Raw genomic sequence first — 13,083 nt, 5'->3', positions numbered from 1 at the left:
CCAATAAATAGGCTCGTCTCACAATAGCAGGAGTCGAATGATAGGATAGTATAACAGCAACGTTCCATCGGCATACTTGAATTGAAATGGCTCGGAGATGGGATTATGAGAACGTGTAAACTATCAATAGCTTCTGATGCTTGACTGAGGATCACAGCAAGTCCCACTGTACGGTTACCTAACCGAATAGCCTATGCCGCCTGCGCTACTGGCGATGTCCCGTCTTCGGATGAGAATTCACTGTGCCCGCTAGTAGCCGAACAAAAATCACAGCGACAGCAACAAACTGACAAATGATAGCACCATTTCGACAGCATGATCCACACGAAGGCAGCATAAAAGTGTTATTATAAATCAATTACCGTAATTGCCCGCTTAATTGTCTCCGATACTGTACTTCCAGTCAAATGTGCGTTTCCCTGGTTGTCGAGCGCCCTGTTCACTTATTATAATTTAGAAAGGGGCTTTGTTGACGTGGTAATGTGCGCTTTTCTTAATTGGAGGATTGGTGAAACGGCATTTCCCCCATCGTTTACCAGCTCAGCCTATACTGTAGGAGCCGAACTGCTATACAGTGCAAATCATGAGAAGGTAACCTGACTAGTATATTGCTGCTACGCTATGACGGAGAAGCCTGGAAATGAGGCCAGGACAAAAGGGATGCTATAGTAGGCTAAGCTTGAATATATAAATAAGGAAACCTAATATGCTCCCACGGCAGCACTACATTTTGAGAGGTTGTTATTAAGTGTTATTAATCAGTGGAACGTTATATTTAATCTGTTAGCCTATACCATGAAATAAACCACCAAACATTTCTCCCCACACTTAAATACACAACAAATAAACACATGCATGCACACACAAACACAAGAACACACACCCTCACACGCACAAGCACAGACACACACCAACCAAAGTTAGCCTACGCCTTCCTCTGAGAGTTGAACTGAATAGAGGGGGCAAAAACAGAAAGGCTCTATGAATGCGTGTCAGAGCGAGATATTTGGAGTGTATGTAAAAGCTGTTCTCGGAACCATTTCACAGCTGGGTGTGACTTCAGGCCCACATCAGTCATGCAGCACAGTGCTCTGGTCTGGTTCCTTCTGTGGAACAGCATACCGAAGATACGTCCACCGTAGGCACAAACACACACACACACACACACACACACACACACACACACACACACACACACACACACACGTGCACCGCCACAGCACACGTTGTATCCTTTCTCATTGACAAAAACATACTTCACATGGACCTACAGTAAATAGCCTACAACAGGTAACCCGTGGTTCTATAACCACCAGCAACCCCCCCCTCACCTCTCTGCCGCTCCTCTACCCACCTCATAGTCACTTACTGTAGGCTGATCGTGCCCCAAAATGGCCCCCTATTCACTATGTAGTGCACTACTTTTGACCAGGCCACATAGGCCTCTGATCAAAACGGAGTAGTGCAGTAGGGAATAGGGTTCCATAGAGGCCACAGCAGAGCTACAGTCAATGTCTGCTGTACCGTTGGCTGCTGAATGTGTAATTTTAGATTAAATGTGGGCCGCAGATGCTGCTCTCAGAGAACCAGGTCTCTCTGACGAACAATGGTGTCACTGTCTATTCACTACCGTACGTCTATTTCATTTTCTATGTTGTTTAAGGTACTGTGTTCGCTTCCCAGCCATAGAGCTTGAAGAGGTTTTGCCAGCAGCAAATTTGGTCCGAATGAGAAGCACATTACAAGCGATCAGCTTTCGAGAACGGAAATAAAGACAGGAGAGGACACAGCTGCGAATGAACATGGCCTCTGCACCTTACGGATGAAGACATAAGAGTAAAGTGACGCTCTGGAGCTTTCGTCTCATTTCTGCCCACAGTTCTGAAAGTTAGAGCTCACCAGCCAAAAAGAAGGTCCCTGAAAGTTGTGCACGAACGTGTCAAATGACATGTTACGTCGTGTAAAAAGTACAATGTGTTACGATTTTGGAAGTGCTTAAGATCCCGGGCTGCATCATTTAACAGTGACGCTTTCTGCTCTCAAGAGCTCCTCGTGTGTTTATACTGGGTTTATAATGTTTATAACGCACATATATACATGTGCGTTATACATGTGCATTATATGTCTTCGCAATACACGCCAGTCAGTACATTTAAGTGTTTTATACCATGGACGTGTAAACTGGACATGCAAGTTAATGTGTAATGTGTAATGATGTCTGTCCTAGTTTCAATTCTTTCCTGACGAGGACAGAGGAGCCTGACCCAAAGCTGCTCTCCCCATGGGAACATCTGTGCCAACCTGCCAAAATCAGCTCAGATTGGCTAACTCTGTCCTTAAACCCTCCCCCCGACTGCCATCTGACCCCTCTCAAAGGAGTGTTTTTTGGGGGGAGGTGTCTTCAAGAGATCCAACACTACGCTCTGAGGGGATAAAGGAGAGGAACTAGAGTCTTCTCACTCCAGACAGTAAAGAATAACGATGAGAATATAGGCCAGATGCTCTTCCTAGTTATTCAAGCTAAACAAGACAACCTCTGTCCTCTCCTGTCCTCTCTTGTCCTCTCCTGTCCTCTCCTCAGGTTGTGGTGTGTTCAGTGGTCCAAGTTGTCAGCACCCCACCAGATCAGGCCTGGCCCTGCTGTCCCCATGCTGAGTCTGGGCAGACAGACAGAGCCATGGAGCGAGATCAGACATGAGTGACAGCTGGACTGGACCCCACCCATTACCATCCCCACCACTCTCTGACAGTGGGTCACCTGGAAGTGAGATAACACCGCCGAAGTGGGATTTGGGGTTTGATTCAGTTACCCTCGTCAACGGTAGTAGAGATTCAACTGAGTCATGCTACCGATGCCCACTGGCTTTTTGTCAATATACTACATTGTTTCATCAGACTAGGCTACGGAGAATCTCTGACTGAAAACCTCAAGCCTGATTGAAATACCCGCTGTCAGCGCTTCAACTTGAATGGAAGAGAGATGTATATCTTTCCTCCATTACTTTCTTTACCCTCCTGCATTTGCAGTAACTGTGTGTGTTGTGACACTACATTGTCCTGTTCACCAGTCTCGGTGTATGGATGAAGTAGTAGCAGCCAGTGGTCAGGATTTCCACTAGATGCCCAAGCTGCAAAGTCAAAATGGTCTTTATTGTAAAAAGTTATGGAACCAAAAATGTGCCTTTTTCGTCTTATTTTAAGGTTAGGGTTAGGCATAAGACTAGCAGTGTGGTTAAGGTTAGTGTTATGTTTAACATCTGATTTTAAGAAGAGAAGTTGTAGAACTAGGCGGGGCTTACGACTTTGAAACTTGGCCAGATAGTGACAACCAGAGGACAGCGAGGTCATCCATCTCTCTCTCTCTCTGTAATTCTGCAGCCCAGATCCTAACCTTAATCCCGTGGCCTCACCAACTCACACAGAGAGATCCGGAGCAGTGGGGGCGGGGGGGGGGGGGGGGGTTTGGTGACATGCCACCTGGCTGTCCGGACACTGCCAGGACCACTGTGAGTGTGTGTATGTGTGTGTGCCAGGCCGACAGTCACCAGATGGCGGTGCCAGCGTGGCACGGGCATCAGGCACAAGTGGCGGTTGGAGAAGTGAGAAAAAGATGACAGGGCAAGGGGGGAGGTAGGTTGGGTGCCTGCGGTCGATGCCAGTGTGTGTGTGTGTGTGTGTGCAGACAGACAGGGTGGAGACAGACAAACATCAAGTGGGAATGGGGGAAGGACGGTGTGGCTGTCGACTGTGTGTGTTTGTAAAGGACCTCTTTGTTTTGTCCCGTGTTTGTCTTTATGAGGGAAGACATGGGAAAATATAATTCTGTCTGTGTTGCTGAAAGTGCCACGTTGAGAAAAGAAAACACGTTTTATATTCTTGTTTTGAGGATCTTTATAGCAATAATTTCTGGCAGATTTTCTCTCAAACATTAGTAGTTGTTCACAAAAACGTGCGCACACACACACGCATGCACGTGTAACCGATGTGAAATGGCTAGCTATTTAGCGGTGGTGCGTGCTAATAGCGCTTCAATCGGTGACGTCACTTGCTCTGAGACCTTGAAGTAGTTGTTCCCCTTGCTCTGCAAGGGCCTCATCTTTTGTGGAGCGATGGGTAACGATGCTTCGTGGGTGTCAGTTGTTGATGTGTGCAGAGGGTCCCTGGGTCGAGCCCAGCGAGGGGACGGACTAAAAATAAACTGTTACTTCCATGCACGCACCTACACATGCACGCACACACACACACGTCATCCTAGTCCAGGGTCCCCAACAGGCGGCCCGCGGGTTTCATTTGGGCCCCTAGTTTTCTGAGGAAGTTTTTATTTATTTTCATAGCTGGACATAAAAGAGGGTAAAAACAGCAGGAAATCAGCTCTGAGTGGTTCTCATTTTGTAAATCTGTTCCCAAATATTCCCACGCATAATAGAGAGACACGTGATCGTATACACACACAAGAAAGATCCGAAATGATGTTTCAGTCAAATGTTTATATCTGTTTGGGATTATTGCAGTGAATTTTCTGTCGACAAATATTATTTGTAATTATTTTCCGGGCCCCCCTAACTACCCGCTCAAGAAAAAAATCAGCCTTTGGCTGAATCTAGTTGACGAACGATTGAGAGCGTTGTCCGGGTTAGGGAGGGTTTGGCCGGTAGGGAAATCCTTGTCTCATCGCGCACCAGTGACTGCTGTGGCAGGCCGGGCGCAGTGCGTGCTAACCAAGGTTGCCAGGTGCACAGTGTTTCCTCCGACACATTGGTGTGGCTGGCTTCCGGGTTGGATGGCGCTGTGTTAAGAAGCAGTGCGGCTTGGTTGGGTTGTGTATCGGAGGACGCATGACTTTCAACCTTCGTCTCTCCCGAGCCCGTACGGAAGTTGTAGCGATGAGACAAGATAGTAGCTACTAAACAATTGGATACCACGAAATTGGGGAGAAAAAGGGGTAAAATTCAACAACAACAAAAAAGATGATCCCTGCCCTAGTCTTTACAACGGTACTGTCTGTCACACACACAGATGTTAACACCGGTCTTGACATCTATCACTTTCTGACTCCACAGACATGTCCATCACCACAGTACAGTACGGTATCATTCTAATGGGGGGGGGGACATTGGCAATCTGATATAGATAACACTTAGCTATCCACACAGATCGGCTCTATTTACCTGACAGAGTGGAACCATATTATGGCTGATAAAGTGCTATCACCACTATCTCCACATCACTTACAGTAAAAGGAAACAGTAAATTACCTTTGACTCAAAAACAGACAAAAACATGATGTAAAAGCAGTGAAATCAGCACTTCATTGTTTGACCATGTTTTTATTGGAGTTTACTTACAACAGTTATTACAAGCGTAAAGGAGAAGACTGTGTGTGTGTGTTACTAAAATCCTAGAATCGCTCGGGACGGAATTGTTTCTCCCAGGTGCCAAAAGCGTGAGCTGCGCTGTTCTCCACCACTGGTTTGTTGGACTCTCCGAGTACGCCGGCCTACTTTGAAAGACTAGCCAAAACTCCAAGAGGAATGTACTACTCTGATGTGGTAGTAGCTGAATGCAGTACGAGACAGAGAGGGAGAGAGAGGAGCGAAGGAGGGTTAGGGAGGGAGAGAGAGAAAAGAGAGTTTGTGTGTCATCTTTTGATCTCCATCTTCTAATTCAGGACACCGCTTAAACCAGAGAGGCGTGGATCAGAGCCTTTTGATTGGAGAGTTGATATGACCTTGAACCCCATTGGTTACCCCCTCCATCCCCCTCTTCTATCGTCCCCCATCCTCTTTTTTTCTGAAACATTTGGTCCTTTCATCTTCCACATCTCCTCCTGCCTATCACTCCTTCCATCTCCTTTTCTCCCTCCCTCTCCCCCCCCCCCCACCCCGAGTGCTCTCTCTGCTCCCCTGTCCCCCATCACTTCAAAGCAACACACTACTAGGAAGCGCAGGAGAATAGAGGAGTGCAAAGGCTTGGAACACATCAATACCATAGCAAAGACTAGGAATTCTGGGAAAGCAGGATGTGATGTTGTGAAGATCAAAAAGGTGACCTAAGTAGTACAGGAACATCATAAAGGTGACCTCACTGGTATGGTATAGATTTAGACCACAGGGAACATTGTCCGTCCGTCAGCTCAAAATGGGAGGACATAGCGCTAAATGATTTATACTGAACAAAAATATAAACACAACATGAAACAATTTCAAAGGTTCAAACTGAGTTTACAGTTCATCTAAGGAAATCCGTCAATTGAAACAAATTCATTAGGCCCTAATCTATGTATTTTACATGACTGGGCAGAGGCACTGCCATGGCTGGGCCTGGGAGGGCATAGGCCCACCCACTGGGGGGCCAATCAGAATGAGTTTTTCTCACAAAAGGGCTTTATTGCAGACAGAAATACTCCTCAGTTTCATCAGCTGTCCGGGTGGCTGGTCTCAGATGATCCCGCAGGTGAAGAAGCCGGATATGGAGATCCTGGGCTGGCCATGTGATCTGCGGTTGTGAGGCCGGTTGAACGGGCTGCCAAATTCTCAAAAACAACGTTGCAGGCGGATTATGGTAGAAAAACGAACGTTCAATTCAACATCTGTGGCATTGTGTTGTCATCTGTGGAATTGTCCCCAGCACAAGGTGCACCTGTGTAATGATCATGCCGTTTAACAGATTCTTGATATGCCACACCTGTCAAGTGGAAGGATTATCATGGTGAAGGAGAAATGCTCACTAACAGGGATGTAAACACATTTGTGCACACAATTGGAGAGAAATAAGCTCTTTGTGCATATTGAGCATTTCTGGGATCTTTTATTTCAGCTCATGGAGCCAACACTATACATGGTGCGTTTATATATATATTTTCAGTGTTTATAAACTTCGACCGTATGAAAAAACGAAATACTGTGTTCATAGATTCTCCATGTTTGAAAAGGCTCCAGTTAAAGGTTTCTGGTGGTAGTGTAAAAGTGGAAGGCAGAGTAACTTCATCAAAGCAGACTTTTGTCCATGTTTAGAAAGTATAAGATGCAGGTTTCTGGTGGTACTGTAGGTAAGTGGAAGACTGTGTCTCCTCAAAGCAGACCTCGGTCGGATTTGTATGTCAAATATTTGAAACACCGGAGGTGCGCTTCATTTAGCTTGTCAGGCACAATGGAGCCAACAAAATATTCCAAGAAGTGCAACCTCCTCACACCATACAAGCTAAACCAAGTGCCCCTCAAAGTGCTTCCTATTTCAAATATTTGAAATACGTATTCGTCTCAACAGGTCTGCCCACCTCACAGGCGGATGAGGAATTTAGAGGTGAGCTAGAGTGCTACCGAATTGGCACCCCATTCCCAACATAGTGCACTACTTTATTACTAGCCTATAGGCACTGGTAAAAAGTCAAACACTACAGACACCATTTCAGACGCAGCCTGGCTAGACTGTGGTCTACTGTTATGGCACCGGGTTCGAGTTAGAAGACTCGTTCTAGCATCTTGTCTTTAGATCAAGCGCCTGTAGATGTACTGTAGTAAGTAGATACTTGTGGGTTCTGCTGTAGAGGTGTGGTGAAAACAATCATCAACGTGTGAAGAAACACCATGGTGAGTTTAGGAGCTGTGTCCCTGGATGAGTCACGACTATTATCCCAGAGACAGATGCAGCAGGCAGTCAGTGTGCGTGTGTGTGTGTGTGCGCGTGCTTGTTTGTGTACAGAACACAAAGCCATTGTAAAGCCCTCCATCTGTGTGCCATCACCTCCTGATTATAACCCCATCCTCCATGTTAACAAAGGAGATCATGAGAAGAGAACACACAATGTGATGTTGACAAAGTGGGGATGATGATAATAATAATTATGATGGTGAGGATGATGGTGGTGGTGGGGTTGGTGATGATAATGGTGGTGATGATAATGATGATGGTGGTGGTGATGGTGATGATAATGAGGATGATGGTGGTGGTGATGATGATGGTGGTGGTGGTGGTGGTGATCATGATGATGCTAATGGTGGCGGTAATGATGGTGATGATAAAAAATGTAATATAATACTGTAGCCTATGTAAAATCCACACAATTGTATTGTATTTAGGCAGATATGCAAAACTATACAAAAGTATGTGGACACCCCTTCAAATGAGTGGATTTTGCTATTTTAACCACACTCGTTGCTTACAGGTGTAAAACATCGAGCACACAGCTATCCAATCCCCACAGACCAACATTGGCCGTAGAATGGCCTTACTGTATAGCTCAATGACTTTCAACATGGCACGTCATAGTTGGTCAAATTTCTGCCCTTCGAGAGCTGCCCCGGTCAACTGTAAGTACTGTAATGGTGAAGTGTAAATGTCTAGGAGCAACAACGGCTCAGCTGCTGAAACACGTAGCGCGTAAAAAATTGTATGTCCTTGGTTGCAACACTCACTACCGAGTTCCAAACTGCCTGTGGAATCAACGACAGCGCAACAACTGTTCGTCGGGAGCTTAAGATCACCATGCACAATGCCTAGCATCGGCTGGAGTGGTGTAAAGCTCGGCGCCATTGGACTCGCCATTGGAGTAGTGGAAACACGTTATCTGGAGTGATAAGTCAAGCTTCCCCATCTGGCAGTCCGACAGACAAATCTGGGTTTGGCGGATGCCAGGAACATGATACCTGTCCTAATGTATAGTGCCAACTAAAAAGTTTGGTGGAGAAGGAAAACTGGTCTGCTTTCATAGTTTAGGGTAGGCCCCTTAGGTCCAGGTGAAAGGAAATCTTAATGCTAAAGCACACAATGACATTCTAGATGATCCTGTGCTTCCAACTTTGTGGCAAGAGTTTGGGGAAGGCCCTTTCCTGTTTCAGCATGTCAATTCTGCCGGGCACAAAGCGAGGTCCATACAGAAATGGTTTGTTAAGATCGGTGTGGAAGAACTTGACTGGCCTGCACAGAGCCTTGACCTCAACCCAATCAAACACATTTGGGATGAATTGGAACGCCGACTGCGAGTCAGGCCTAATCGCCCCAACATCATTGCCTCGACCTCACTAATGTTCCTTCGGCTGAATGGAAGCAAGTCCCCGCAGCAATGTTACAACATCTAGTGGAAAGCCTTCTCAGAGGAGTGGAGGCTGTTATAGCAGCAAAGGGGAGAACGACTGTGTCTTTCTTTTTCCCAACGCAGTTAAGCCAAAACCACACCCTGTTATTCAGAGAGCCATTCTACAGCGCTTTGAGCGCTCTCCGAGTTCAGAAGTGAGTATCACGTAGCGCGAAATTTCAGTCACTGATGAATAACATTTGCCCTTGTATTTCAAGATTGAAAAATCAAATAACATAATGTCGAGAACAGAGCAAGCTATTAACGTCCTTTAACGCTCAAGGACAGATTCAATTGCCGTAGCACGGCATATTTGACTGAATGATTAGCTAATAAATATTTGAGAAATAATGAATAATAAGCATATGCTTTTACCCGTTAATAGAGCTAGTAATGTTAAGTAGCCTCTGAGACATTTTTACAACTCATTGAAAATAAATACATGGGCAAATGTTACCAAACGTGATAATAATAGGCCTGCATTGGGGTAGGCAGCTAATTGTTGAATTACACTTTCCATCCTCACCTTGGAAGGCCACCGCCTGATCCCCTGTGAGTGAGACAACGCCATCTAGCCAACGGGGAGCGTAGTAGAACGCCCCTCTGGATAACGGGGCGTGGTTTCGAAGGAACTGCGTTGGGGGGGGACCATCTCTGTACTAATGCCCATGGTTTTGGAATGAGATATTCGACGAGCAGCTGTCCACATACTTTTGGCCATGTAGTGCCCACGATATAAATTAAAAGGGGAATGTTCAGGCCCGTGCGGTATACTCTCCTTGCAGCAGTCCATCAGAGCACGAGTGGTGCTCTGCTCATAGCGGAGGCAAATGGATTTAGGCCCACACTGAGAACGAAGGACCGAGAGAATCAAATGTGCCCTCACGATTTCAAGGTTAAAAACAATCGTGTTATCTGTGTCCCAATCCACCTAGGCTTTGAATCGCTCTGACTAACCTTGAAGGTTAGGTTAGGTGTGCACAAAAAAAAACAACACTCAATCTTATCTGTCTTTCCTTATTCCATGTCTCAGTGCTGAAGAGTTCACAGGAGGTTGGTGGCACCTTAATTGGGGAGGAATCGTGGTAATGGCTGGAGACGGAATCAATGGAATGGTATCAGATCCATCAAACACATGGTTTCCATGCCATTCCAGCCATTGTTATGAGCCTTCCTCCCCTAAGCAGCCTCCACTGATAGAGTTTTACTACTCTATTCTAAGCACGCTCAGAATAAAGCAATTCCCCGGTGAAAAAGCATGATATTACCGCCAAGCATGGAATGGAAATATTCCTACCATAAAGACATTGCACTGATCACTCATCATGACTGCGGAGACTTTGCTCGCAATACGCTGGCTGTTTTATTTTGCATGATATTTCAAGCCTATGTGTGCATTATGAAAACGTATGACCAGTGTTGGGCAAAAAGGAGTGCATTTCGATTCATTAACATCTGAATCAGAGTCAACAAATACTTATTTGAGATTCCACACGCAGACAAAGGGGGGGAGTTATGGGTCCCTGGGGACCTACTGTAGTAAGAGCCTTTATCTAATCCCAGAGTGTTTGTGGCCCACAACGTTTCTGAAAGACAAAGAATAATATAACACAAAAACAGAGTGCAGACAATGAATACATAATATGAAAAACTAGGCTGAGATATAAAATGAAGTACTGTATTGTAGCCAAAATAGCAGGAAGAACTGTAACGATTTATAAGCATACAGCAATTAAGATATGATTTTCTTAATCAAGGCTAAGTATTTTATATCTCATTTACTGGCTGTCGGATTGATTATAGCGAATGCTGAGCCAGGTTGGGATCTTTATAAACTTGGCACAGAGCATCAGAGCAGTTGGTTTTGCCTTTCCTTGCATAAAAGCTACTGTATTATTGAATGGTGTTTGCAATTTATGTTGTACCACAACCTAAAAACACTACGTATCTGGAATGTCCCCAAGTGAAGTGAATTACTGGTGCCAATATCTCAGGGGCACAGAGGTTTCAGGAAGTGAGAAAATGAAAGAGTGGGAAATTATAGTAGTTTGAAATAAAACACTTTGAGTCTTGCTCTTTAGTTACAGGTTTTATTGGGGAAGTCCATGCAGGATACGCCCCTAATTTAGAGAAAGCATGTGGTGACAGAGAGGTGAGAGAGGAGCCTGTCACTGTGCTGTAGCTCTATGGAGGAATTCAACAGTGTGTGTGTGTGCTATATGTAGAAACATATAGCACTATGTTTACGAAGTGGATCGTTAACCACATTGCTGTGTGCGTGCGTGTGCATGCGTGCCTGCCTACATGCATGTGTATGTGCTTGTGTGTGTTAGTGTCTATGCATAGTGTGTGTGAAGGGCTATAAGGGAATTAAGAAGAGAGGAAATTATTCCAGAATGAGGGACACCTTTCATCCATTATTCTATGCATGTAACCTACAATATCCTTCTCTCTCTCTCTCTCTCTCTCTCTCTCTCTCTACCTTTCCCCATTCCTTGGCCCCTAATCTCCCTACCCCCTAACACCTAACCCTTCTCTCCCTCCTTTCCCTCCCCTCCTACCTTCCCCACCTCTTGGCTCAGCTCTCTAATGAGTGCTCAGGCCCTAGATCCACCACAATTTGATGAAAATGAGGCAGAGATATTTACATCGGCAAGATAATCCACTTTTAATGCGGCCAGGCCCTTAATTGGCTTGCTTTATTTATGTGACTTGGTTGCGTGCTCTTGGTTTAAACGCGTTAATTGCCTTCTGTATTTAGAAAGGCATGTTGCTATCCACATGGACTGCATGCACCCCGTTATTAGAGGGAAAGAGAGGGAGGGAGGAAGAAACAAAGGTGTTTTCCTAACCCCACCACACACATGTCCATTGAATCATCAGCAGTCTGTAAAGGCAGGCACACCGACAGACACACACATACTGTACTGTACACACGGGCTCTCATGTGGTGTTGGTTTTGGCTGTCATTGTGTATCTCTGCACCCCCAGAGTCAAGCTAGTATTTACAGCTCATTCCTCATCACAGATGTGAGTATGATTTCCATTCAAATAGCTTTCTCCAAATGACTTTAGTCTCTCTCTCTCTCATGCCATCTCTCTCTCTCTCTCTCTCTCTCTCTCTCTCTATCTCCTCCCCTCATTCTCCTCCCTCATTAAGAGGCCTGTGTCACTGAATAGAGGAGAGGAGAAGAGAACAAAATGAATGCTCATAAATCCTTGGCCCAAGGCTGAGGAGGGGTTATGACTGGGAGAATGAGAAATGTAGAGCCTTCCTCATCCTGCCATTCCTAAAAAAGATTATGAGAGGAGGGTGAGGAGATGGAGAGGGAGAGGAGAGGGTGACGAGAGCCAGGGGGGGGTAAATATTCCTTCAGCTCTAGCTTAGGGGTAAATAGAGACCTTTTGTGTCATGATTGGGGCACATTCCCCAAATGCTTTCACCCCTCGGGTTAGACGGAGAACAACCCCTCCCTCCTCTCCGTCCTCCCCTTTTTCTCTCCACCAGGCCCCATTAATTGCACTAATCCTGGTGCCCAAAAGAGGCAGGATGAGGTCTAAACTTAGTCCCTCTCTAGACCCACAGTCTGGCCACCAGTCTGTCTGGCCACTGGGTCAAGTGAGGTCATTGGTTATGCCTAGTCATCCACAGACTCCACTCCACTTTACTGCCGGCCATTCGTACGTGAGTGTGAATGTGCAGTTACTGCACAACCAACTAGGCTGCGTCGCTAATAACCATCTCAGGGCATGCAAGTGACAGACATGAGAATGTCAAGGTTTGGTGTGGTTGGTAGCTACAGAAAATGATAGACAGATATGAGAACGAGAGAGAGAGAGGGGGAGGACGGAGAGAGAGAATGAGCTTGAGAGAGGGGGAGGGCGAAGATAGAGAGAGATAGAATTGAGAGAGAGAGATACGCTTAGTGTAGTGTTTACTGTACATTACTATTGTTTATTTCACTTTTGTTTATTATCAAATTCACTTGCTTTGGCAATGTTAACATATG

At 45.6% G+C, this 13,083-nt stretch overlaps 1 protein-coding gene and 1 pseudogene across 2 annotated transcripts in view; both read right to left on the bottom strand.

Annotated features, from left to right (window-relative positions):
- strbp (spermatid perinuclear RNA binding protein) overlaps positions 1-540 on the bottom strand; it is a 122,391-nt gene extending 121,851 nt beyond the window's left edge. The window contains exon 1 of one of the 2 annotated variants that reach the window (XM_064942094.1): positions 363-540. The gene's annotated coding sequence lies outside the window, so the exon portion shown is untranslated. The remainder of the gene's footprint in view (positions 1-362) is intronic. The other variant, XM_064942099.1, reaches the window with a different exon arrangement.
- The window catches only part of LOC135516988 (zinc finger CCCH domain-containing protein 13-like), a 55,791-nt pseudogene that overhangs the window by 38,755 nt on the left and 3,953 nt on the right, over positions 1-13,083 (bottom strand).

The sequence above is a fragment of the Oncorhynchus masou genome, chromosome 28 (genome assembly GCF_036934945.1).
Source record: "Oncorhynchus masou masou isolate Uvic2021 chromosome 28, UVic_Omas_1.1, whole genome shotgun sequence".
In the NCBI taxonomy this organism is placed as follows: domain Eukaryota; kingdom Metazoa; phylum Chordata; class Actinopteri; order Salmoniformes; family Salmonidae; genus Oncorhynchus; species Oncorhynchus masou.
This window is presented reverse-complemented; position numbering and strand designations above follow the sequence as displayed.